Consider the following 27,669-nt stretch of genomic DNA (forward strand, 5'->3'; position numbering starts at 1 on the left):
TCATCAGAAGTGGTAAACTTGGTTTCTATATTCACGAAGCCAGACAGTTGTTTAAGCAGAGTGTGGAAGCAGACAGTAGAACCAGCTTCCTGTAGTCACAGACCACTATCTTGTATCCAGCTAAAGCTAAGATCAACTTGAACAGTTATCCCAAGCCACTGTTAACTGTACTAAAGGATGAAGTCCACCACTATATTATTTTAAAAGTAAGAGTTCAGTTAACCCTGGGTGAGAAAAACCAAGACACGTGGTAATGATGAATGAGTTGTCCGTATAAGGCCAGCTGATGAGAATACAGCCATGAAGACACTGGGCATAAAGCCTTACTTGGCAAGTCGGAATTTCTACTAACTAAGCGCAGAATAAGGGACAGCAAAGAGCCCCATCTGTAATGTTTTAGTATCCAGACAGCATAACAGACACTGTCCCCAAGGACACCATTAATCATACTGAATAAAGCAGATGCATTATTCATTTTTCTTTTCTTTTTGTTTGAGAAGCTTTTTTATCTCTCTTTCGGCCGTTCCAATGTACTTCGAAATGATTCCATGTTGGTTTAGTCCAGGAAGCAAGAGTAAGAAAGTCACTATCAGGTAGAAGAGATAGATGTTGTGGACCTGCTGTCCTACCCAAGCAACCTCAGCAAGGGAAATGATCATGGTCATGAAGTGCATTGTAGGCTTTTCTTCCTTTCGTGTAAAGAGGCGTTTCCACCAGCCCACAGCTCTGTGTCCAGTTTTTACTAGATTGCTGCAAATTTCATGGAATCACTGCTGTTGCTCAGTGGTCCATTTATTGGAGCCAAAAATTCTAGGCGCCAGAATGGGAACAAGGTAGTCAGCCAAGCACAGAAACATAACAAAACAGGAAACTCCTGACAGAACGGATGGATCTAGATAGTAGATAGTCAGAAACACCAAAGAAACCACACCCATGATGGCAGGTGGAAACCAGGCTCTTTCCCATCGGAGGACTTTATCTGCCATTAGCATCACTCCTCCCCATCCTTGAAGCTGCTCTTCCAGACTTGCAGTCTCTGCAGCCAGCAGGTTGGTGCTGCGATTATCTCCTTTTGCCACCGTTCACGAGGTGCCCCCTCAGCGAGCCCAAGACGCCCCCAGAACTGGCTTTCCTCAGAGCCACTCACAACAACCCTAGCCTCCTGGGTATATCTTGATGAATATTAGAATACTAAAAGCTAAAAGACATCCTGTAGTAAAGATGTCTAGTTAACATCATTTAACCAAGAAACCCCCGAACTTATGTAACCACTGAACCTTTTTCTTTTTCATATAACACTGATTAATATCCCATGGGAAATTCCTTCAGCAACCACTGCTCTAAGGCTTCCTTCTCTATTGTACAATCCGCACAACTAAAATAACCTTGCCTTTCCTTACCTAGAACATCATGGAAAAATCCACATATCTGATCCAATGGATTGGACAGTGGAGAAAAGAAAGTATAGAAAGATTGGGGAAAGAAGAGAAGGAAAGACTCAAAACCAAAGTAAGAGCAGGGAAAGCCGAAACCAAGGATGGTCCTTACAGTTGGCAACAAGCAAAATCATTGAGTCAAAAAAACAAAGGAGGGTCTGGCTGGGGTGCCCCTCATGGCGGCTCAGGTCTTGGAGACCTTCTCCTTCAGATGGTCCTTCCTCCCCTCTCCTCTTCTTCACTGTCCATCATTTTTCCTGTTCACACACGACTGCACCTGTAATCATGCCTCCCCATGCCAGGACCTGGAGAAGTGAGAGCAGGGTACCACTGGACCATATAGCCCCTGGCAAACCCATGGAATCAATAGTCCAGAGAGAGGGCACACCCTCCCCTCCTCTCATCTCCACCCTTCCTGTCTCATGACTGAGGAATTTCCAGGAGTCAGGAGAGCCCCCAATACCCTGACAACCTCGATCTCCACCCTTGTGTTTTAAGAGGGGTTGGATTCCAAACAACAGGTCAAGTCAGTCTAAAATCTGTAGCCAGGACTGAGTCCTCTAGGGTACCAGGCTGTCAAAACCCCTTGTCTGTGGGGCATTGTCATAGTTATAAAGCTCTTATCCTGGCTCTTTTTCTGTTTTCTATTTAAAAGAAAAAAAAAAAAGACCCTCCAAGGCACTGGTGTTTTCTTTCTCTTTCATCCCCCACTGTTGAGAAGTAAATTGGGCATTCTGGCTTCAAACACCAATGCTGGGGCCCTAAGAGTGCAGAGATAAGATAGAGAAAGGCGCCATATTGAGAAGACCAGTTCCAGAGTCTCTTTTTTCATGCATAAGAGGAACCCACGTGGCAAAAGTTCAGTTGCCCCTCAGAGTGGCCATCCACGGGAAAGGGCAGTTCCGTGTTGTCAGCCACACAGTGGGGATGCCTGCAAGGCCACAGATGAACACAGTGGTGCATTTGTATGCTGACAGCTCTCTTCTGGGAACTAGTGTCTGAAGGCCCAGTTGGGCTCCAATCAATGCAACCTTTCCAACCCGATACATTTTGTCTGAACTGTCATTTGACAGGGATCCGCCTGGCACCACCACTTAGTTTTCTACACCAGAAAATATTTAACTGACATAAAAAGGAAGTAAAGTTAGGGATCTCCTTCTTCTTCTCAGCTGGACTCCGTACCCTCCCAGAGGCTGGCTGCTCTTTGTTGAACTCTTTGTCCTTTGCACTGGGAGGTTATGAATGTGGCATTTAAAGAGAGCAAAGCAATGTTGAAGGCTTCAGAGAGGATAAGATTTCAGAGAAATCCTCTCACTTCCCCCAAGGAAAGGTCTCCTGAGCCTGGCTGGCTTGGAAATGTCTATATTTTAAATCAGAGGGGAAATAATCTTGTGCTCTTGTCTAAGGTTCTAAAAAGTAACATTCCTTAGAGTAGCTATCACCTGCAGTATTCTGCACCCCATGGAAGGAATTTGAACAATTTAGGGCAAAAACCAAATGGTCCTTGGAACCAACCTGGACAAGGCAGAAAGTTATTAAAGGCAGAAAGCAAAGATGGGGTATTTTCCAAGCTCCCTGCATGTAACAATCACAGTGGATTCATTTTAAGCATCTTCAAGGTACCACCTGCACACCATTTTCATTGCCAGTGAGTCTCCTTAAGTGATGGAGTGGGGGTCTTCATACCAGAAAGACCCCGTATAACCAAATATTTTCTAGGCCCCAGGGGCCCATCATCTCACTGCCTTGCTTGACTCCCTCCGTCTTCTGGACTCAGCCAAGCCACACCATCTACAAATAGCTGGGGCCATGCCCATACCACCCACTGTATTTTGTTCCATCCTTTACCTTCTTTCCCAAAAGACAGTTTCCAAACTCAACGCCAGTGGCTCTCTGCATGGGATGCACATTGGGATTCCCTGAGGAGTTTTTTAAGAATCCCGATGCCTGGGTCCCACCCAGAGATTCTGACTGAACCTGAGTGGGGCGAAGCGTGGGTAAGAGCGTTTTTTTTTTAAGTTCCCCGGGAGATTCCAGTGTGGGGCCAGGGTTCAGGACAACTGCCTGTGGTCTTACATCAATAAATAGGCTCCCAGTTGTTCCTTTCTACAGGAGCAAATGCCTACCGCCTGTTCATACAAAATGCTTTTTACCAGATCTGTTGGCTGCATGCGTTGGCGCTAACTTTGCTTCTGCGCTACAGTAAAACTAGGCCTTCATTTCTCAGAAGAATGAACCCGTGTTGACCTCTGCCCTGCCCCTCCCCAGATTCACAGCCCATCATGGAATGAAAACAACCATATCTGTATGTGTGTGTATATATACAGTTATCCACTAGAGCCTCTTCCCAGTTCTGAAGCTGGGTTATTAGCCAGTATTTGCAGAAGAATCTCAAACCTGGCGATTCACATCTGATACTCAGAGTGTAACAGGGGAAAGAGAGAATCCTTTCAGAACGTTTAACATTCTCTCCAAACAAGAACAACTGCTGCTGACTGAGAGCTTGTTAGATGTTCCAACTGCTGTTCAAGTGTTGACCCATCTAATCTATACTAGGACTTTTCAAGCTTTCGTTACATATGAATCCCCCTGGGACCTTGACAGATGTGGACTCTGATTCGGTAGCTCTGGGGCAAAGAGCCCACCCCAGAGTCTGCATTTCCAACCAGCTCCCAAGGGGATGCTGATGTTGCTGGTCCCTCGCCCATATCTTGAGTAGCAAAGCTCTACTCTGTGAACTTTGGCGGCCCCACTAGCGCCATTTCACAGATGAGGAAGTTAGGGGGGAGGACCTAGGAGAGGCAAGATGCAAACCGAGGTCTCCCTGACCTGAAACCTTGTCCACCGTGCAAATCTGCCTCTTTGTATTCTTCTCACTGTGGCATGTCCATCTTTCAAAAGAGATCTCACTTAAATCAGATAATGATTTCTCTCCTTGCAGATGAAGATGGAGGTAGATGCCCTGGTGGCAGAAAGACTCTTACTTTCACGTCTTGGTCTTTCTTCCTGATTTCAGTCTTGCTCTTACATGGCTCAAGAACCAGTTAACGCTGAGGTTGGGGGTGAGGACTCAGCCACATCTTCTCTTTATTTAGTAAATACACTAGTTTTGTTGAAAGCATTTCCACCAAATTGAAACTCAAGTACGAAGAGATGAGACTGGCCTGTGGCCACTAACTACCTTAGAGCTGAGGTAGCCGACAGGATCTCTGTGAGAAGTCAGAAGGTCTCATTCCAGTTTTTAGACCCTAGATCGCCTTGCTACATAACCAGATACAACGATCACAGCTACCTACTTTCCTGCCACGACCTTTCACGCAGCCATGAAAGTGCCCTTGAGACTGTGTGCCTCAGAAGAGGGGGAGGGAGTCTCCTCTTCCATCATCATTTCAATACACTTTTTCAAGAGCAAAAGCCAAGCTACATGCAAAACAGGTGGCAAAAATCATTCAGACCCAGAGTCAGAATGTAGTGGCTGGTGAAAAATCCTATAGTGCAGCTTGTAAGACTTCTCAACGCTCTTAATCAGGGGTGTGGGAACGTGTACAAAATGACGTTCAAATTCAGCATCTTCACTCCAGCCACGTTTGTTCTCCGAGATGGCCATTCCTGCTAGAATGGAGAATTTCCTTTATGATTATTGGGAGCTGTGCCCTCATGGTGATGCAGTGTTTTCTTCGTAAATGCGAGATAAGAAGTTCTCAAAAACATCCACCCTTCTGAAGTTCTTGCCTGTCGTTTTATATTTCTTGTAAGTGTCATCTTGTATTTCCAGTAACTCAGGCACATCCTTGACACCAGCCCGATGTCTGCCTGATCGAACAGGCAGGTCCTGCTCATTAGCATCTTCATCTTCACAGAACAGAGACCTACCTGAACTTGTACAAATATCAGCCACTAGCCTTAGGACGCATATATGAATGCATGGGTGGAGCTAAAAGACAACAAATTGGGAAACTACACCCTTAAACCCTGCCAATGTGCATCCAACACATGGCTGGCTGTGGGCTTGCCTTAGACTCTATGTGTGTATGTAGACTTTAAATCTTGTTTTTGTTTTGTTTTTCTTTTTGGCCGCACCGCGCGGCATGCCGGATCTGAGTTCCCCAACCAGGGATTGAACACACGCCCCCTGCGGTGGAAGTGAGGAATCTTAACCACTAGACCACCAGGGAAGTCGCTGTAGACTTTAAATCTTCAGAGTTATATGTATGTGTGTTCCACATTTGTGTGTAGACATCTCTGTGTTTCTTTGGTACATACATATGCACATATATATTTAAAATCTTTTTCAGAAACACCAACTCAGGGATTCAGTCAAGAGTCCACTTACAGGGTTATCTATGTAGTCTGGGCAAATCAGTGGAGTGTGAGCACAGAGGGAGAAATGACATTGTCTGGGGCTTTCCTTTCTTTCCTTTCCTGCCTGGGACGTTTTGAGAGAATGACTAAGCAGTGCTGGAGATTATGAATTTGCTTAAGTGTGAATGGCTGATGGCTGGGTGCCGCCCGGCCCTCCCCAAAGGTGATTGACTGGGACGGCAGGTCTTCACACTTGATGCCTGGATTTGACTCGGAAAGTCTGCCAAGTCTTTTACTCGGAAATTTATCTTAATTAGATCTGAAAGACCTGCCACAGCAGAATAGTCACACCGATTAAAATGAAAAACAGGAGAAATTACTGATCAAATTAATCATAATGTCGGGTTACAGCTGTAGGTCTGATGTAATTTGCCACTCCAGTGAGTTACATCGGCCCCGGCCCAGGAAAGGGAGCCGGCTTTATGCTCATCCCTAACACCCGCCCGCTCCAGGCTGCCCGGCAGGAGGCTGATTCCATTCATTTTCCTGGCTTGCTCTGACCTCCCTGCTGCAACTAGAAACAAATCAGGCACCAAACAAATGGGGGTGGGGGAGTGGGGGTAAACGAGAACTAGTCTTTTACCCTAGCGATCCCACTATTTCAAAATGATGAGCTTCTAAAACTGAGCCCGCAGGCTTGGGGCTTTGTGCTTGCTGGGATTTTGGCTTTTGGTTTTTCCACTTAACCTCTTTTTAGTTTTACTTGTGGTGACCTGACATGGATTAGATGCAAAAAAGGTCAGAGGACAAAACCTTTGGCTCTAAGCCAGGAGAAAAAAACCTTTAGAAAAATCTCCTTGCCAACCTGCCTCTATGACTCGGGCGTGGATTGAAATAATCTAAAGTGTCACAACAGAGGAAGAAACCCAACCTGTAACAGCTCATTGTTCCCAGGAGGGTATGGTCCTGGTATTCTAATTTTAAAATAAACACCACTTTACCCTATGCCGTGTGTTCTGGGTGGGGATGGAATATAGAACTTTTTTTTTAACATCTTTATTGGAGTATAATTGCTTTACAATGGTGTGTTAGTTTCTGCTTTATAACAAAGTGAATCAGTTATACATATACATATGTTCCCATATCTCTTCCCTCTTGCGTCTCCCTCCCTCCCACCCTCCCTATCCCACCCCTCTAGGTGGTCACAAACTACCTAGCTGATCTTCCTGTGCTATGCGGCTGCTTCCCACTAGCTATCTATTTTACATTTGGTAGGGTATATATGTCCATGCCACTCTCTCACTTTGTCAAAGCTTACCCTTCCCCCTCCCCATATCCTCAAGTCCATTCTCTAGTAGGTCTGTGTCTTTATTCCTGTCTTACCCCTAGGTTCTTCATGACCTTTTTTTTTTTCTTTTCCTTAGATTCCATATATATGTGTTAGCATACGGTATTTGTTTTTCTCTTTCTGACTTTCTTCACTCTGTATGACAGACTCTAGGTCCATCCATCTCACTACAAATAACTCAATTTCGTTTCCTTTTATGGCTGAGTACTATTCCACTGTATATATGTGCTACATCTTCTTTATCCATTCATCTGTTGATGGACACTTAGAACACTCTATGACATAAATCACAGCAAAATCCTTTTTGACCCACCTCCTAGAGAAGTGGAAATAAAAACAAAAATAAACAAATGGGACCTAATGAAACTTAAAAGCTCTTGCACAGCAAAGGAAACCATAAACAAGACCAAAGAGTTAGACAGGACCATCAAGCTCACGTACTGAAACGCAATGCTCTTCTCATTCCTGATTCCTTGTATTTAATCTATAATTCTTTTCTCTCTGGAGAATGTTTATAATGATATGCTTGAAAAGGTCCTTTTCCATTTATTAGGTTATGCATTCAGTGGGACTTTCAAAAAGATGACATCCTTCAAATCTGAGAAATTTTCTTGAATTTTTTTTTTTTGGTATTTCATCTTTTTTTTTTTTTTCTGTTCTGTTGGTTAGAAGTTGGACCTCCTCTTCTCCCCCTGCTGTTCCCTCCCTGTTTTACTTACTTGTTCTTTCTTTTCTTTTCCCCACTTCTTTGTCCTGTTCTTCATTCTGAGAGATTTTCTTTATTTTTGAAACCTTCTACTGAACACCCATCTCCCTCCTCCCTCCACTGCCCTCAGCCTCTTCCAGTGCCTGGTGCGCCCATGCAGCCACCTGCCTGGCTCTGCGGGTGCTGCGCCTGTTGCCAGGAGCGCCCCCTCTTCTCACCATGTCCCTCCTGGTTCCCAGCACCCCCTACTCCTTCCTGGAAGCACCCATGCTTGCCCAGCACTCGATACTTGCTCTGTTCTCTGAACTCACATGATGGGCACTTAGCCTGTGCAATTTCAGTCGTTTGGGGTTTTTTTTTCTTTTTTTTTAATGGAAAAATTTGTTATCTTGCTTGGATTATAAGCCCCTTAAGATCAGACACTAAGTCTCACACCTTCGTACATCCCAGGACTGTCAATAATTGTGGTAAGCGATGATTTCTCGTTTAACAGTTACCCATTTCACAAATCTGTAAGGGCCTGTGACATGGCTATCTTAAATTTATTTTCAGAATGACTCGATGAAGATAACAATTCCTAATGAAAGAAATGTTACCTATTTATTTTTATATTTAGGACAATGCCTGGCACATAGAGTAAGGGCCATAAGTAAATAGATTTTATTATGACTGATTGCTTTGCAATTGTTTGCACCCTATTTTTCTTTGCACTGTCTTCTCGATAGGCTTTGGGAAATGCAGGCTTCATTTAGACTGCTTGAAATCGGCTTCTTTCATTTGGGAGGAACAAAGCAAGGACCATTTTCTAATTAATCTTTTGTTTCCTTTGCCCCATCATGTCAACAATGCATGATGGTTCTTGATATTCAGAATATAATAGACAGAGGAGAAGGCCTGGGAGCGGCAGGCCAGGAGCCGGGTCCTCGGGGCCCTGGTCAGAGGAATTGTGGGCTGTAGAGCTCCACGTCCTTCTTAATATTTCATAGGTCCGACTGATCTGTGAGTTAAATCATATTTTTCAAAGCATGGAAGTATTACAAAGCAGATAGACCAAGGACAAAGAAAGTGGATCTCCCACTGTGGGTGCACCTCAGGCCCCCAACGCTGGATACCGGAGACTGTCAGGTGACACACTCTGGCTGCCTCCAGCCCCACTGGTAGAGTGGACAAATACATACAGAATCTCCCAGTAGAAAAATGATGACATGATTTACAAAATAAAAACACTGTTGAGCATTCAACACACTCAAGGCGCAGTACTAGGTGTTTTGTATGTGTTTTCCTATTTTGCCTGGCAATCACTTACAGGCATAAGGAAACCAAGACTCAGAGAAGCTGGGAACTTGTCAGAGATGGAGCTGGGATTTGAGTCTGTCTGGCTCCAACCTGGGGGACCACACATGCCATTTTAACCAGGAGAATTTCTGCGTCAATCTGTCTGTCCAGTGCAGTTACTAATAGCAACCATTCCATTCTTAGAACGGTCCTATTTGGGACAGTAAGTTATTTGGGCAACTTATCCCAAGTCATGCTCACTAGGCCACCTCCAGCGTTTACCCAAGCTGCCTCCCCCCTGATTTTACTCCACCACACGCCACAAAAGCCAAGACATTTGGATGTCTTCTTAATTTACTGAGAATATGGAGCCAGTAGTTCTTATGAATATATTGTCTTCTTGCTACTTGACAACTTAACTAATAAGTTTTCAAAATGTGATCCTACATGAGACAAGAAAATCCTTGGATGAAGGGCCATAGGAGACACCTTCTTCCTCCAAATGATTTGGAAAAACCTAATGGGATTGTTCTTGGATCCTGGCTGAGGTGCCCAGCGCCATGCTTGCAGAACTATAATTTAGAACAGAGGGGCTCCCCATCCCCCAAAAAGATGATGCTTAAGAAGGATAAACGCATATATTGTAAGGAGAGGAAAAGAAATCATGCACACATGTGAAAGGAGAACTAATGCTTTTTTTAAAATCTCAAGGTGAACAAGAGCCAAAAATGCAATGTTATTAAACGGTTTGCAGGGGACATGGAGAAGGAGGGGTACAGGCTTCATACACAAAGGTGAGGGGTCCAGAGCACTGACTGCTCCAGCCTTTCTCCTTCCGGGTGGCTGCTGAGGGTGCTTCAGAGCAGTCCTGATTCCCAGATTGGCCACACATCAAAAACCCATGGGGAGAATCCTTCAACAAATAAATAGGAAGAAAGAGAGAGAGAGAGAGAGAGAGGGAGGGAGGAAGGTCCGGAGGATTGAACCTGTAGATCAAAAGGCACAGAAACCAATTTCATTATGTGGACTTTATTTAGATTACAATTCAAGCAAATTGTTAAAAGCAAAAAGAATGACATTTATGAGACAACTGGAAATGTGACCACTGACTGGAAATCTAATGAGGTTAAGGAATTATTTTTAATATTTAATATTTTTAGGTGTGATGGTGGTATGTAATCATATTCTTAAGAATGTCTTTTGAAGATACATACTGAAATACTTACAAATGAAATAATAGGATGTCTGGAATTTCTTCTAAAAGGATATGGGAGCAAAACTAATATATGGATGGGGTTGTTGGGTGTGTATAGATGAAAGAAGACTGACCATGAGTTGGTCATTATTCAAGCTGGGTGATGTGTCCATGGGAGTTAATGATACGATTATGTCTTCTTTTATATTGTTTAAATTTTTCCATGAGAAAAAGTTAAAGAAAAAAGTTTTAATCACCCAGGGATTCTTTAATAATGGAGATTACCCTCACCCAACCTAAGAACTACAAAATCAGAGTCTTTGGGGGTAGAGCCAGTGACTTTGATGATCAGCAAAGTTTGCGAACGCCTGCTCTATAGAATCGTGAACAATGTATTAGATCAAGATAGATTAGTTAAGGCTCAGGGGCATTACACAGAAAAGGGGTTGATGGGTTAAGACACAATATCTTAAGAAACAGATTTTTCAACTGAAAGATTAAGTAACTGAAGATAGTTGTTAATATCTGAGGGGTTATAAAGACTAGAAAATGCACTAGAAAACCAAAAATAGAAAAGGTCTTTCCAATTCTCAAAAAGAAAAAAAAATGGGGGGCTTCCTTGGTGGCACAGTGGTTGGGAGTCCGCCTGCCGATGCCGGGGACACAGGTTCGTGCCCCGGTCTGGGAGGATCCCACATGCTGCAGAGCGGCTGGGCCCGTGAGCCATGGCCGCTGAGCCTGCACATCCGGAGCCTGTGCTCCGCAACGGGAGAGGCCACGACAGTGAGAGGCCCGCATACCGCAAAAAAAAAAAAAAGAAAGAAAAAAGAGGACTTCCTCTTCAGTTGGGGTAGATTAAATACATAGAGTACATTTATCTCTATATGCTCCTGAAACCCCACTACAATGATACCAAGGGAAAAATTTTTTTAATCGTATAAATCTATAAGGGCAAAGAGAAGCGGAGAAAAAACAACAGTGGACAAGCAGTGTCAACAAACTTTTGGAAAAGCAGGAGGAGGAGTTAACTAATCAGAGAAGCTAAATACCAAGGGCCTGCGAGAGACACGATGAGAAAGAAGCAAGGCAGCTCTGGAGCCCTCAGAAGCCTTGCGGGTTGGAGACACCAGTTGTTGTGAAAGATGAGGGCGGAAGAGCATGTTGGGGAAAACAGAGGGATTGGTTAATGGCTGTATGATGAACACTGAGATCCTCAGCTCCCTCCCCAGTTCAAGGAGACAGGCAACTATCTCTCCAGCAGTTTAACGCGTGAGAAACTGAATGAGCCAGTTTAGACGTGGAGACGTAGACATGGCTGTATGCTGGGGTGGAGTCCTTACTGATGAGCAGGGCATCAAGGGAAGGTTACATCCTGAATAATGAGACTTGGCCTCGTTGGGCCACTCAGATCTATACACAGGTGTTCAAATGTGCAGGCATCTCACCATCTCCCTACGTCACTCCCTCCCACCCCCAGTAACTGGTGGATTCTTCTTGGGAGAAACTACATAGCTAATCAGAGAGCAAAGACTCAGTTATCAATATCTCCAAAAACATAGCCAGGTCCCTGCCTTATTCTTATATATGAAAAGACAACAAAGAATGACTCAATATTTCAGAAATGCCTTTGTCTGAACTCAGAAACCAAACCAAAACAGACTGGGGGGAAAAGGAATTCATAGAAAATAGAGACAACACAGGAAGGAGAAAAACTATATAAAAACTTCAAAATTAGTATCCTAGAGGATATTCATAGAGAAGACGGTGCATCTACAAAACACAGAATAGGTGCTACACACAAGGAACATTGAGAAAACAATTCAAAGAACATTTAGGTAATAGTTAGTAATTATAGCAGAAATTTTAAAGTTCAGTAGGTTTCAAAAGTAAAATCTCTCAGAATGAAGAACAGAAGGACAAAGAAGTGGGAAAAAGAAAAGAAAGAACAAGTAAGTAAAACAGGGAGGGAATAGCAGGGGGAGAATAGGAGGTCCAACTTCTAACCAACAGAACAGAAAAAAAAAAGATGAAATACCAAAAAAAAAAAATTCAAGAAAATTTCTCAGATTTGAAGGATGCCATCTCTTTGAAAGTCCCACTGAATGCATAACCTAATAAATGGAAAAGGACCTTTTCAAGCACATTATTATAAACATTCTCCAGAGAGAAAAAGTTTATAGATTAAATACAAGGAATCAGGAATGAGAAGAGCATTGCATTTCAGTACGTGAGCTTGATGGTCCTGTCCAACTCTGAGATTCTGTGGTCAACACTGAGAAAAGGAAGAAAGGAAATGTACTTCTGTGTAAAAACTGGGAATGAGAGGAAGATGCTTTCATCACCAGCTGAGTTAAACCTTGGAATAAATGATGGAGGAAAGTTAAAATAGCTTCTTGGCAGTGCTTTATTTTTTAAATAGATTTTAACCAATAGTGGTTTATTCTTTATTTGAATTTTCTATTTAAAACAGCCTTCTCTGCCCCTGTATTTTATTTTATTTTTTTGGCCATGCTGTGCAGCATGCAGGATCTTAGCTCCCCAACCAGGGATCGAACCTGTGCCCCTTGCACTGGAAACGCAGTGTCTTAAGTAACCACTGGACTGCCAGGGAAGTCCCTGGCAGTGCTTTAAACACAGACTAAAGTGTAACTGCGTTAGGCTTGGTTTAATGCATCTGTGCCTCTTACTCACCTCTGTGTCCTTCATGCCTAATACAGAACCTAGAACATGGTCCATATTTAATGTGGCTATTGAACGCTATGAAGTTCTCAGATTGGTTTACTCCTAGAGATGACTCCCATAAGGAAATGGATGGTTTTTTCCTGGGTTTAGTATGAGAGGAGAGAGAGAGGGAATCTAATACGGAATAAGTGTCCAGCAATGTGTCAGGCAGTATAGAAAGGATTTTCCCCATCTATGCTGCTTGGTCTTAGAAAGGAGGTACCACTTCTAAGTCTCATGGATGTTTGGCCTTCTCATTGGCCCCAAGTATTAGGCATGGCATGCAGAGAGAAACAGCATCTAACCCAACGAGATACTCATATATTTTTAAACATTCTGTGGAGAAAAATCTTTGATTATAAAATTTGCACTTTGTTGTTTTCCCTACTAGAACTTCAAAAAGCTTTTGTATTAAAATATTTTTATGTAAAACATCCTCTCTCAGCCCTAATTTATGAAAATGGGAAAATGGGCATATTGCAGGCTTTAACTGCTTAAATTATCTCATTCCTAGAGCAAAGAGACAGAGAGAAACAGGAAAAAAAACTACAGGAATGAAGTCTTGCTTTATCTTTCGATATACCCAGTACTTTCTATAACAGCTGATCAGAGTGCTGTCAAATGCACTGATGAGAGGTTTCCCAAAGTTAATTTTTCTCATAATACAATAACTAAATATGCTTTAACACTTGAAAAGGCCCATCCATACTAAAAAGAATCAGTTGCTTAATCCTAAAATTAAAGGTTATTGCATGCAAGAGAAAATAATTACACGCTCAAAGTATGGAAAAAAGAAAACTTTTTTTAATATGTAGGTATTTGTATAATTAAAGACTAATCAAGCATGAAAGGCTGCTGACTAAACCAGAAAATGAGATTGTTGGCAAGCAATATTGTAATGTAAATGCCATTTTTGTTTAACTACTAAGAAGCTGGAGAAATGATATCCTGAATAGATTAAAAGCAAACAACATTGATAATAAATATTTATCAGATTCCAAATGCAACACAGAGGATTTCTACATTTTACTTGCAAGGTTTGTTCGCAGTGGAGCATTGAGGTATTTTTCAAGGGGTTAGTTAACATCCTTATTTAGAGTTGCTTGTTTAGATAGTATCTTCCTACTGTTAAAGTACATGTGAAATATTAACCAAGGGGAAGTGTCTCTTTTGAGATATACCGCCCCTATTAATTAGGATTTTGTTAATTAATATTAGTTACCTAGTATTAGGTAAAGACTTTCTAATGAATACAGACATACCTTGGAGATATTGTGGGCTTGGTTCTAGACCACCACAGAAAGCAAATATCTCGATAAAGCAAGTCGCACAAATATTTTGGTTTCCCAGTGTATGTAAAAGTTATATTTACACTATACTGTAGTCTATTAAGTGTGCAACAGCATATGTCTAAAAAGTCAATGTATATACCTTAATTAAATGTTGCTAAAAAAATGCTAACCATCATCTGAGCCTTCAGCAAGTCATAGTAATAACACCAAAGATCACTGATCACAGATCACTCATAACAAATATAATAATAATGAAAAAGTTTTACATATTGTGAAAATCACCAAAATGTGACACACAGACACAAAGTGAGTAGATGCTATTGGAAAAAAAAATTGGCACGGATAGACTTGCTTGAAGCGGGGTTGCCACAAACCTTCAATTCATAAAAATCACGATATCTGCAAAGCACAATGAAACAAGGTATGCCTGTATACTTGATGAATTCTTATAGAGAAAGAGAGATGAGATACAAGCCACACACAGTTATTAAAACAGAGAAAATAGAAGCATCAAATGTAAACAATTTCTGTAAACTTCAGGCATACAGTTTAAAGTAGAAAGAGAAGAAACTCTGAAGTCACGTGTAAACATTCTGAGACTTTGTGCGACTATAAGTATTACATGGCGTACTCGTTTGTCTTAAATGAGACTTATGTGATTAAATAATATAGATAAAGCACCTTTCAGCACCTAGGAGGTAATAGTCCCTCACGGAATCTCAGTTCTGTCATTTTCTCCCTCTCCTTTGCTGATTGAGCTCAGTGGACACTCACAGGTCTGCTCTCATGACGACGATGTTGCCTTTGGAGACCCTGCTAAGGCATCCAATTCTGCATTCTGGGTAAGCACGAGAGGCCGACCAGATCTGACCCCTCAGGATTTCTCAGATGCAAGAAGAGTCTGAGGGGTAGAAAGAGTCTGGATTTTTCTCTTGGCCTCGAGAGAACTTAGAAATTCAAGAGGAACGAACATCCCACAAAGAGGCCAAAGATTTTTAATCCAATGAAGCCCTCACTGTAAAACTTACTGTTTGTGTGTGGTGATTTCCCTGTGCTCAGCCCTGATGTCTCTTATAAAACAAGATTTGCTGCATAAATGTGGATGCAAGCTCTGAAAAGCAGACTTCTTGACCTACTGATAAAAAATATGGATGAATTAATCAAAAGTAGCTTTCAAAACTCAAGTGTTTTACACAACAAGTATGGTATTTTCTTTCCACCACGAAGCATAATTATAGATAAGTTTTCAGGAGAAGCAGCAAGACTGTCATTTTTTTACCTTCAAAAACAATAGAAGATTTACTCTTCGGTGTCTAAATTAGAATGTGTCAGTTTGACTGTTTCTTTTGGGTGTACTGCATATGGTATGTGATCCAGAAAGTTGAAAGCTTGCAGACCTACTAAAATTCATTTGGGATTTTTCAGAAACAGATTATTGAGTGACAATATGATAGCCTTCAGGCTCACTGCTGGAATTTTTATTTAACTTATTTTCTCCCTAACATGGTAGTAACATGTACCTATTTTCTGAAGATGACAGAACACATCATCAAATGGCAGTTCAAAAAACATTTTAAAGTTTGTTCTTTCCTTTTTTGTGTAACTTATTTTGAGAACCAGGAAACAGCATAAAAGCTGTGTTTCTCTCCCACCTTCACCCCACTCACAGTTTGGAGAGGTCATGGGAAAACTGCAAGTTCTGGAGTCTGAAGAAAGAACACCCACTAATTTTTGAGCTCTGGTTTTAGAGAAGACCTGAGGTTATTTGCAGAAGTGAGTGGGTCACATACTGGGGAGGAGCCTGCAGCAACACCTGGAGACAGTGTGTCCTTCACATGCTGCCAGTGGACAAAGCAGCCGGCCACGCAGGACAGGTGCCAGACCCCCTTTTGGTGTCAACGCCTGCTGGCAATGTCTGAGATTGTGGCTCAGTTCATTCAGCCTACGTTTCTACAGAAGTCTTTGCTGTCCCTTGTCTGGAAGTACAGAGCTGCTGTTTCTGTAAGTCCAAACCAAATTATAATCTAGCCTTAAATTGCTCAAAAAACACCCTCCACTAAAATGCATCTTGCAGTTTCCAGTCCAGACCAAAACTTAGAGAGCATACATTTAGACAATGCCTTTTGATTTCCTATTGAAAGCCGGCAACTTCCAGGGGAGAAAAGGGAGCGGGGAGAGGAAGAAATGAAAACATTGATTCCAATGCATATAAGGGTTGAGGGGCCCCAGAGTAAACCTGCCAGGGTGCCTTTGCCAGGCCCCTCTTTTCTGGGCCCATCTGCTTAGAGGAGGAGCAAAATCAGAAGCATTCATGGGCTCCTGAGATTCACAGAGGAGTCTATGGCAAACTGGCCCGGACCTTCTCACCTGGGGACTTCTTTTTTCAGGTTCCATGTTAGATTTCTGATGCCCTTTTAATCCTTTGAGTCACGCATTCATTTGTTCAACAACTATGTATGTCTGTGTACAACATGTGTGTATGTCTCTGTGAGTATGTATGTATGTATGTCTGCAGATGTATGTCTACAGATGTCAAGCACCACTCTTAGAGCTAGAGCAGGAATCAGTGGTACGTACAAATAAGAAAATAGTATAGACACTTATACAGCATATCAAACGTTGATAACTGCTTTGGGGGAATAATAAATGGGGTTGAAGGGAAAGAAAGTGCTAGAGAGGGGTTATTATTTGACATAGGTTGATCAGAGAAGGCATCTCTATTGGCACAGAGACTCATCAGGGAGATAACTTGCCAACAAATGGAGAGAGCACCCTCCAGGGGTGGGGTGGGTGAACAAGTGCAGAGCCCTGAGGTAGGAGGATGCTGGGCAAGTTCAGGGATGAACAGAATGGGCAGCAAAGCTCAAGCCAGATTGGCAAAGGGGGCACAGAAGAAGCAGGGGCCAGACCATCTTGGGTCATGTAGGTCACTGTCAGGAATTGAGCTATCCCTCTGAGAACAACAGGAAGCCCAATTGATGCAATGAAGAGAATCGACTTTGGGCGTCAAAGAGCAGAAACATGTTGGAGGTGGTGGCGATGGTGAGGGGTAATCAGATGCTGCATATGTTTTGAAGGAAGAGCTGACAAGATTTGCTGATGGGTTGGTTTTGGGGCATAAGAAAAACATAAGGGGAATTCCCTGGCGGTCCAGTGGTTAAGACTCTGTGCTTCCAGTGCAGGGGGCACAGGCTCGATCCCTGGTCAGGGAACTAAGATCCCACATGCCGTGCAGTGTGGCCAAAAACTTTTAAAAAGAAATTAAAGACAAGAATCTAGGGCTTCCCTGGTGGCGCAGTGGTTGGGAGTCCGCCTTCCGATGCAGGGGACGCGGGTTCGTGCCCCGGTCCGGGAGGATCCCACATGCCGCGGAGCGGCTGGGCCCGTGACCCATGGCCGCTGAGCCTGCGCGTCGCATACCGCAAAAAAAAAAAAAAAAAAAAAAAGAATCTAAGTCGTCTCCACTAATTTTGACCGGAGGTATGACATTCCCCATTTCTTTTTTTTTTTTTTTTTTTTACATCTTTATTGGAGTATAATTGCTTTACAATGGTGTGTTAGTTTCTGCTTTATAACAAAGTGAATCAGTTATACATATACATATGTTCCCATATCTCTTCCCTCTTGCGTCTCCCTCCCTCCCACCCTCCCTATCCCACCCCCACCCCCATTTCTTGAGATGGGAAGGCTATGCAAAGAGTAGGTTTGGGTACATGTTTTATCTTTAGCATGTCAGTTTTGGACAGGTGATATTTCAGAGACCACTAAATGTTTGAGAGGAAATGTTGAGGAAGCAGCTGGGTTATCAAGTTCTGGAGAGAGGTCCATGCTGGAGATGTAAAGTTGGGAGTTCATTGTCTACTGCTGGTATTAAAGCCTGGTAAGATCACCCAGAGAGTGATTAGAAATTGGAAAGAGGTTCAAGCCCTGGGCCCTGGAGCACCCCAACATTAAGAGTTCCTGTGGCGAAAGAGAAATTGGCATGGACACTAGGAAGAGGGACCAGTGAGGGAGGAAAAGGGGGTGCCTGGAAGCCAAAGTAAATCAGGTGCTTCAAGAAGGGAGTAATCTCTGTGTCCACTAGTTTTGATAGATCATGTCAGAGGAGAACTGAGAATTAAGAGCAGCATGAGAGCAGCACCTGGAGATAAGGAGTGCCCTTGGCAAGAGCTTCAGTGGAGTGGTGCCCATGAACTGGAGTGATTAAAGTAGATTTAAAAGAAGAAGAATCGGAGACATCAAGGATAGACAACCCAGGGACTTCCCTGGCAGTCCAGTGGGTAAGACTTTGCCTTCCAGTGCAAGGGGTGCGGGTTCAATCCCTGGTCGGGGAGCTAGGATCCCACATGCCTCGTGGCCAAAAAAACAAAACATAAAAGAGAAGCAATACTGTAACAAATTCAATAAACACTTTAAAATGGTCCACATTAAAAAAAAAAAAGAATAGACAACCCATTACACTTAGGCTGTGAAGTAGTAAATATTATTTTTAAAAAACAGATCCTAAAACTCAAGGATTAACAAATGCTTGCAAAGTGATCACCAAAGTCTTTGCGTATTTGTTAACAAAATTGTAAATCCAGAATACAAAATCTACCTGAAATAATCTAACCAAACACCAAATTACTTAAATGAGATTCGGTTTCTGAGATGGTATCAAGAGACAATTAAAATCTTATTTATGTACAAAGTTGTGGACACAAATAGGTTTTTCACAGCCTAACTTAAAGTGTAATGGAGATCACTGTTTTAAGTCTAGGAAATAAGCGTAATATATCTAAAGATGAATAATTTAAAGAAGCTGATTAGGTTTTTATTATTACTTTTTCATTCGATATGTTTTATGGACTGGCTTAATTCTGTTTAAATATTATTTTTAACTGTTGTGTTTATGGTTTATTTTGTATAAATTTTTGTAATAAAATAATTTAAATTAAAAAAAAAAAGAATAGACAATCCTTTCTGGGCATTTTGCTCAGAAAGGAAGCAGACAAAGGTTCACTACTTGGAGAGGGGGTGGGGTCAAGATAGGTTGGTTTTTTTAAGATGGAAACGGAAACTCCATATTTTTATGCAGATGGTAGTGATCCAGGAGAGGGGGACGTTTTGATGGAACAAATCAGAGATGTTCTTGACTGGGCCAGAGGCAAAGGCTCTATTGCATTAGTGGAGGGTTATCTTTGGAAAGGAGCTTAGTGTGCTGGTTCATACAAACAAAACACAGGTAGATAAAACACAGTCATAGATACCATGGGTGAGTATATGCAGCAATGAAAAGGTGTAGACGTTCTCTCCTGATTGATTTTCTTGTCAGTGAAATAAAGATCAAGGTCAACAGCTGAGAATAAGAATGGAGAAGCAAGTGCTGGAGGGCTGAAGAGAAATGAGAAGATGGAAGATGGTCCTTTTAGGGGGTGGGAGAGTGATCTGATAGGGAAATGCCATAGGGTTGCTGGTGGTACCCAGGGTCTGTCTACTTGAGTTTCATTGTTTTGTATTTAAAGTGAGGCTGGTCAGCACAGTCGTGAGGTTTTCTCCAGTTAAGTTCAGCTGTGTGGGCATTGGCACAGAGTAGGTAGAGAGTTGGATCATGAAATCTAAGCTCAATGAAAAAGGAAGGACTAAAGGTGGGGAAGTGAGGGACAATAGAACAGTGATAGGATTCATGGATTACTGATTCCGGAGACTAAAGAGCTGTTAAAATTTGAAGTACTAGGGGCTTCCCTGGTGGCGCAGTGGTTGAGAGTCCACCTGCCGATGCAGGGGACACGGGTTCGTGCCCCGGTCCGGGAAGATCCCACATGCTGCGGAGCAGCTGGGCCCGTGAGCCATGGCCACTGAGCCTGCGCGTCCGGAGCCTGTGCTCCGCAACGGGAGAGGCCACAGCAGTGAGAGGCCCGCGTACCGCAAAAAAAAAAAAAAAAAATTGAAGTAGTAGAAACATCTGAGGGAGAAGCTAGAGAGTAAGATGCTTATAATGGGGATGATGGAAGAGGTGTGGTTACTGAAAATCGTTTAATTTTAAATGTAAACATTCAGATATATAATGAACCTGGTAATCTATTTATCTAATAGACACCCATGCCATGAAAGTAAATGTAATTTTAAAATCTGAGAAAGAATGTACTTTCAAAAACACAGAATAGAAGAATGTCAGGATAGCTCAGGAAAATCTTGTCTATCCCTCACCCTCAAAGAAATAAGTTTCTCTTGAGAGCTGAGTTTCCCCAGAGGAGCGAAGGGTTAACCCTTTTAAAGTAGAACTATAAAACTTGTAAAATGTAAATCATTTAAAAGCATTTTACTCCCATCTCCTGCCTTCTTAAACAGAGTATCATAGTAATAAAAATCTTCTATTGGTATCATGCCTTGTGGATGACAAAGTACTTTCACAAACATTATCTCATATTATCCTCCAACATCCTAGTAAAGTAGGTACTTCAAAGATTTGACATATTGGTGAGATGGACAGCCACAGGGGTGTGAATCGCCCAATGTAGGTGAAAGGGAATATAATTGCAACTTCCTGATTACTTTGGGTCATTATTGTTGGTATAGATCGTAAGGATGTTCCCGGAAGGCAAGACTAACATGCAATATAACAGAACGTAATGAAGGATCCAACTGTGTGAGCAGACAGCAGGTGCTCTCAGAAACCCAAAGAGCAGCCAGCTGAGGACTGGAACGTCTGAGAGGATTTCCTGGAGGTGGTGGAACTTGAGCAGGGCTCTAAAGTTCCAGTAGAATCTAGGAGGGCGAGAAGAGCCAAAGGAAGACATGTCAAGTATGCACTTGGATGTTGGAGCATCTGTCGTAGTTACTCACTTGGACGATTTCTGTTTTGCTGCACATGAATACCACTGCCCTGGGCCTGCTCACCACCACTCCCCCTACCACCTAAATTATTCCCTGTGATGGTTGATTTTATGTGTCACTTTGACTGGGCCATGATGCCCAGATGTGTGTTCAAACATTATTTTTCATGTTTCTATGAGGATATTTTTGGATGAGGTTTACATTTAAATCAGTGGACTTTGAGTAAAGCAGATCACCCTCCATAATGTAGGTAGGCTGCATTCAATCCGTTGAAGGTCTGAGTAGAACAGAAGTTGGACTTCCCCTGAACAAGAGAAAATTCTGCAGCAGACTGCCTTCAAACTTGAACCTCAACATCAGCTCTTCCCTGAGTCTCCAGCCTGCCAGCCCACCCTGCAGACTTTGGACTTGCCAGCCTCTGTATTCACATGAACCAATTCCTTAAAATAAATATGTATATAAAACCAGCATCCTATTGGTTCTGTTGTTCTGGAGAACCGTAACGAATACTGTCCTTTCTCATAAATTGTATGAATTTCCAGAATGACAAAAGGGCTGCATTCTCCTCTGTTGCAGAGTGTGGACGTGTGCAGTGGGTAAAAGACAGAGCACCTCCCTTATGGACGCATGAAGTCCATAGGATCAGGGACGTTCTTGGGTTTATCAGGGCAAAGGAAGCCAGACTCTAGGAAGTAGTTCTTAAAGTTCATTCTGGGGGAAACCCAGACCCAGAGCATTACAAGCCCTCACTGCTCTACTCAGAGCCAGTCGCCAGTTATCGTATTACCTACAGGTTTTCCTCTTGAGCCAGCTCTGGCTTTTCCTGACACCACCCAAGGGAGAATTGTGCTGGACAGTATGGTTACTCTGTCATTTGATTCCACTGATGATTCTGCCAGACACTCAAATCAAGATAGACAGTCGATCAAACTAACTAGCTAGTTCAGAGTCAACCACAGGCCCATCACCATAGTACAGGAGTTAGGAAACATTTTATGTAAAGAGCCAAATAGTAAATATTTTGGGCTTTGAGCATTGAGACAAAATTGAGAATATTCTTTATGCACTTGTATAACAAGAGAGAACAAATTTCCATGCATTTCTTATTGATGAAATTCAAAATATAATAATAGTAGGTGAGGGGCTTCCCTGGTGGCGCAGTGGTTAAGAATCCGCCTGCCAATGCAGGGGACACGGGTTCGAGCCCTGGTCCAAGAAGATCCCACATGGCCGCAGAGCAACTAAGCCCATGCGCCACAACTACTGAGCCCACGTGCCACATCTGTTGAAGCCCGCGCGCCTAGAGCCTGTGCTCTGCAACGAGAAGCCATGACAGTGAGAAGCTCCCGCACCACAATGAAGAGTAGCCCCACTCACTGCAACTAGAGAAAGCCTGTGTACAGCAACGAAGACCCAATGCAGCCAAAAATAAAAATAAATTTATAAAAAAAAGTAGTAGGTGAGTAGAAATTTTTGTTATGCAAATTACTAATGAGAAAAATGGAATTCTTTTTTTTGGCAGGGGGTGTATTAGTCAGGGTTGTGCAGAGAAACAGAACCAGTAGTTTCAATGCACATACATATGTGGAAATAGATGATAGATAGATAGATATAGATATGTATAACCCTTGAACAACACAGGTTTGAATTTTGCAGGCCCATTTATACATGGATTATTTTTCAATAAATACATAAAATGCATGAATACAGTACTACACAGCCTGCAGTTGTTTGAACGCACGGATACAGAACCAAGGATACAGAGGATCAATAAGTGGATTTTCAAGTGCCCCCCCACATTGCATTGTTCAAAGGTCAACACAGAGAGAAAGCGAGAGAGATTTATTATTAATTATAAGGAATTGGCTCACGCCGTCATGGAAGCTGAGAAGTCCAAAATCTGCAGAGTATATGTCCCAGTTTGAATCCAAAGAGGTACAGGCAAGAGAATTCCCTCTTACAGATATATCCAGAATAAAGTTTAACCAACTATCTGGGCTCCCCTTGGCCTAGTCAAGTTGACATATAAGATTAGTCATCACAGGGGGATAACATTTTACTTTATTAGAGTTCAAAATTAGTGGTCCTCATCATCCAATCAAGTGCAAATATTCATCTGTAAAAACCATTCTTAGCTTGTGGCCTGTAAAAAACAAGCCATGGACCAGATTGGGCCTGTGAGAAGTAGTTTGCCACTCCTTGCTATAGAATAATGTTTTAATGATAATAATGATAGTAATGCCCTCTAAAAATAAAGATAATGAGGACTTCTCTGGTGGCGCAGTGGTTAAGAAACCGCCTGCCAAGGCAGGGGACACAGGTTCGAGCCCTGGTCCGGGAAGATCCCACAAGCCTCGGAGCAACTAAGCCCGTTCGCCACAACTACTGAGCCTGTGAGCCACAACTACTGAAGCCTGTGAGCCTAGAGCCCGTGCTCTACAACAAGAGAAGCCACCACAATGAGAAGCTCGCACACCGCGACAAAGAGTAGCCCCCGCTCGCCGCAACTAGAGAAAGCCCGTGCGCATCAACAAAGACCCAACGCAGCCAAAAATTAATTAATTAATTAAGTTTTAAAAATAAAGATAATGAGAGTCAGTATCGTGTATCGTCAGGAGAGGAGGCTGAAGCCTGCCTGCCTGGGTTGGAATCCTGACTTTCTCACTTAGTAGCTGCATGATCTTAGGCCTGTGGTTTAGCCCTTCTGTTTGTCAATTTCCTTCTTTTTAAAATGCAAATAAAAGCGTCAACCTCATAATCTTTCCGTGGAGATTAAATTAGTATCTGTAAGGTTCTGAGAAAAATGTCTGATGTATAGTGAGTGTTATATAAATAGTAGATGTGATGATGGTATGTATGATGCTGATGAGAGACGGGAAAGAAGAGAGAGAAGCGCAAAGAAAATGGGAAGTAAATCCCTCTGATGCCAGGAGACTGAGTGGTTGCTACAGGTTGAAGGTGCTACTAGAAATCTGACTGATCCTATTTAACAGCTCAAACGTGGGACCTACTCTTGTATTCCAAGCACCAAGAGTCATGGTCTTGTGTTATAATCCAACCTTCAAGGTTATTACTGTTTATTTCACTCTGAAGACCCAACAGCCTAGGAGGAGTACGGGCTGGGGAGAATGGGGGGTGGGAGAATTTTTGGTACTTACCTTCAGAAATTATTCTAGAACTCAGCACACAGGAGATGGAGACCTGCCTACTCAGTCCAAGCTAGCCATGAGTTTACTGGAGAAGCAATAATTTTACAAAGAGGCTGGGAATTGGTGTCCGTATCGAATAAAGAATAAGCTCCCAGATTTACATTCATTGATTTTCTATCTAGTTTCTATCTATGTTCATCATGTTGAATTTCTGAGAATCCAAAAATCAAACCATTGAGAAAGCAAAGGTGTCTCACCCCATAACACCCACAACCTTTGTAATGTGGCCAACTTTTATAGATCTTAACTCTTAATTGTACTCATTCCAAAGAGAAGGGTTTTTTTTAGAAAAGGAATAATGGATCCTTAAAAAAATAAAAAGATCTAGCCTTACTGCCTTGATGAAGATTCGCCACCCGTGACCCTTTAACTATTGAACTTGGACTATAAAAATATCACTTCTTATTGATCACATGGTTATTAAAGTCAGTCAAATGCTGAATTTCTATGTCAAACACTTGTAATATTTCCTGTAAATATTAGGGCAAAGGGAAAAGATGGTAATGCCACTTGTGAAGAGTCACATCAGATTTGTTCAACTTTACGTAACTGAGAAGTAATAAAAGTGTCGTCAAGAATTTCATTACATACGCCAAGCACTTGTCAGAAACCGCTGCACGTCATTTTTGCACGTATATGTGTCCACATATGAGCCCAGAAAACACACACAGGAATGTGACACCCATGAAGCAGGCTGAAGAGCGATCTGTGTGCCTGTCCACCTGCACAGGCTCTATAGCACACCACAAATGACAGCTGCTAGGATCATTCAGGAGCCTCTGTACACACACTCGTTCAAGTTCGCTTTTTCCTGAACTCCAAACCACTAGGGGATGCTGACCAATGATCTAAGGCTGGGGGAAAGCCTTGGAACTCAATAAATCAACAAATCCTCATTAAGGGTTTAAGTCAGATTCTTAATCCCCTCAGATTCAAGTCCCTACCTAATGATATTCAAGGATGGTTTGGGGGAGAGGTCAGCATGGAGATCCTTAGACCTCCTGTTTTCCCCAACACAACTTTTCATCTAAGCAAATGCTTTCCAGTGAGTAACAGAAAGGAACCATCAGTCAATCCTGGGCATCTTGGCTGGAAACTGGGATCCGAGGCCCAGGGCAGGCCTGTGAACAGAGAAATGTGTAGGCATTTCTAATGGCATTTTGATGTACACGCACAAAATTGATGTCGTAAGGATCATTGTAAAGTCCCAAACAGTGGAATATTGAGGACATTTTCAGGTGGCGCTCAGATTCTGGCTGGGTGAGCCCAGTGTATTTTCTCATGTCACAGTTGATTAGGTTCACGGGGAAGTGGAAGGAGTAAAAAATTCTCTTATTACGGCAGCAATGCCGTCTCAGCCTCTTTTCCCTTTGAATGCAACATTAGTTTTTGTCCAGAAGTCTAACTGCTTTCTACAGTTTGGGGAATTGTAAAGCAGAAACAATTTTCCCAGCCCGGCTGACCTTCACAGTAATGAGAAATGACTGGAATTTCTCCCTATTTCTCTAACATTTGGGGAGGTTTGGGAAGGTGGGGGGTGGGGGGAGGAAGAATATGCTTGTTTTACCTGATATTATGTTGTGGGCGTCCGCTTGGTACTGAGAGCCTAATTTTTTTTGCATTCAGGGGATTACGTGGACTGTTGCTTCCTATGACCCAGGAGTTAGACCACAAGTGTGTTGAGAAACGACAGTAAGGCACTTGAAACTTTTTGTTATCACAACAGAGATGGCATTTTGTTTCAGCCACTAAGTGAATAAATATTTTTCTCCAGGGGATGGCTATTTTCATTTACTCTCCAGCCCTTACTAGGTGATGAGCGGGAGGGTGAGGAAATTCAACCTTCATTTAGGCTGTGCCTCCCGAGTCTCTGGTGCCCTTGGAGTTCCCCCAGCCTCTGGGACCTCCCAGTGGGGCTCCCCCATGAGCCAGCCAAATGGCACTCCTTTCTGGTTACTTCTACCCAGCCTCTTGTTCAGCACTTGCCTTGAACTTTACTAGGATGGTGGGATAGATGAGCTCTCTGGCCAAAGCCGATGCTTCCTCTTACACTGCGGAAGCATAAAAAGTCCCTAGGATGGAATGCAGAAGATAAAGTTTAACATAGCCTCCACCCCCATCCCCAGAGGAAGCAGTTAACCCTAAAGGAGAAACGTTATCCCAAGAGACGCACCCTGAGCTGTTCTTTGTCTAAGTGTTCAGGGCAGCATTCATCCTCCAGAGACACTTTGGCAGAGAGAGTAACTTGTTTTTTTAATTGAATTATAGTTGATTTACAATGTTGTGTTAATTTCTGCTGTACAGCAAAGTGATTCAGTTCTACATATATATACATTCCTTCTTACATTCTTTTCTATTATGGTTTATTACAGGAGATTGAATATACTTCTCTGCACTATACAGTAGGACCTTGTTGTTCATCCATTCTATTGGGTTGGCCCAGAAGTTCGTTCGGGCTTTTCCATAAGGTCTTATGGAACCAACCCAATATACATAATAGTTTGCATCTGCTAATCCCAAACTCCCACTCCATCCCTCCCCCACCCCTTGGCAGCCACAAGTCTGTTCTCTATGTCTGTGAGTCTGTTTCTGTTTCATAGAAAAGTTCATTTGTACCTTATTTTAGATTCCACATAGAAGTGATATCATATGGGATTTGTCTTTCTCTGTCTGACTTACTTCACTTAGTATGATAATCTGTAGGTCCATCCATGTAACTGCAAATGGCATTATTTCATTCTTTTTTATGGCTGAGTAGTATTCCATCATACATATATATACCACATCTTCTTTATCCATTCATCTGTCGATGGACATTTAGGTTGTTTCCATGTGTTGGCTCTTGTGAATAGTGCTGCTATGAACATAGGGGTGCATGTATCTTTTTGAATTATAGTCTTGTCTGGATATATGCCCAGGAGTGGGATTGAAGGGTCATATGGCAACTCTATTTTTAGTTTTTTAAGGAAGCTCCATACTGTTTTCCATAGTGGCTGCACCAGCTTACATTCCCACCAACAGTGTAGGAGGGTTCCTTTTGGCAGAGAGAGTAATTTATTGTGAGGGTGATATTTTGTAGCTCCTCTCACCAGACCTCAGACTCTATCCCTGCCCCCTTTCAGGTAGGCAGTAGAACATCATCATGACTATACTGAATTTTAATCCTACTCTGCCACTCACTAGCTGTGGGACCTTGGGCAAGCCACTTAAACTCTCTGAACCTTAGTTTCCTCATCTGTAAAATGGGGCTATAATAGTACCTCCATCATAAAGTCTTTCATTTGAAGGAGAAAAAAAAACCCAGCACATTTCCTGCTCTGTGCCCTCACTAAAGTGTAGCTTGTGTTATTAACTCGATTCTGTCCTTTT

General features: G+C 42.5%; 1 protein-coding gene and 1 pseudogene across 2 annotated transcripts in view; one reads left to right on the plus strand and one right to left on the minus strand.

The window, feature by feature from the left end:
* POU6F2 (POU class 6 homeobox 2) overlaps positions 1 to 27,669 on the plus strand; it is a gene marked incomplete at its 5' end in the record, with an annotated part of 465,857 nt that overhangs the window by 357,582 nt on the left and 80,606 nt on the right. The window lies entirely within an intron of this gene.
* On the minus strand, positions 456 to 1,117 carry LOC309810448 (ADP-ribosylation factor-like protein 6-interacting protein 1; annotated as a pseudogene). Its single transcript has one exon. The product of its transcript is annotated as an ADP-ribosylation factor-like protein 6-interacting protein 1 (transcript).

This window comes from Mesoplodon mirus, assembly GCF_964341445.2.
Source record: "Mesoplodon mirus genome assembly, chromosome: 9".
Taxonomy (NCBI): domain Eukaryota; kingdom Metazoa; phylum Chordata; class Mammalia; order Artiodactyla; family Ziphiidae; genus Mesoplodon; species Mesoplodon mirus.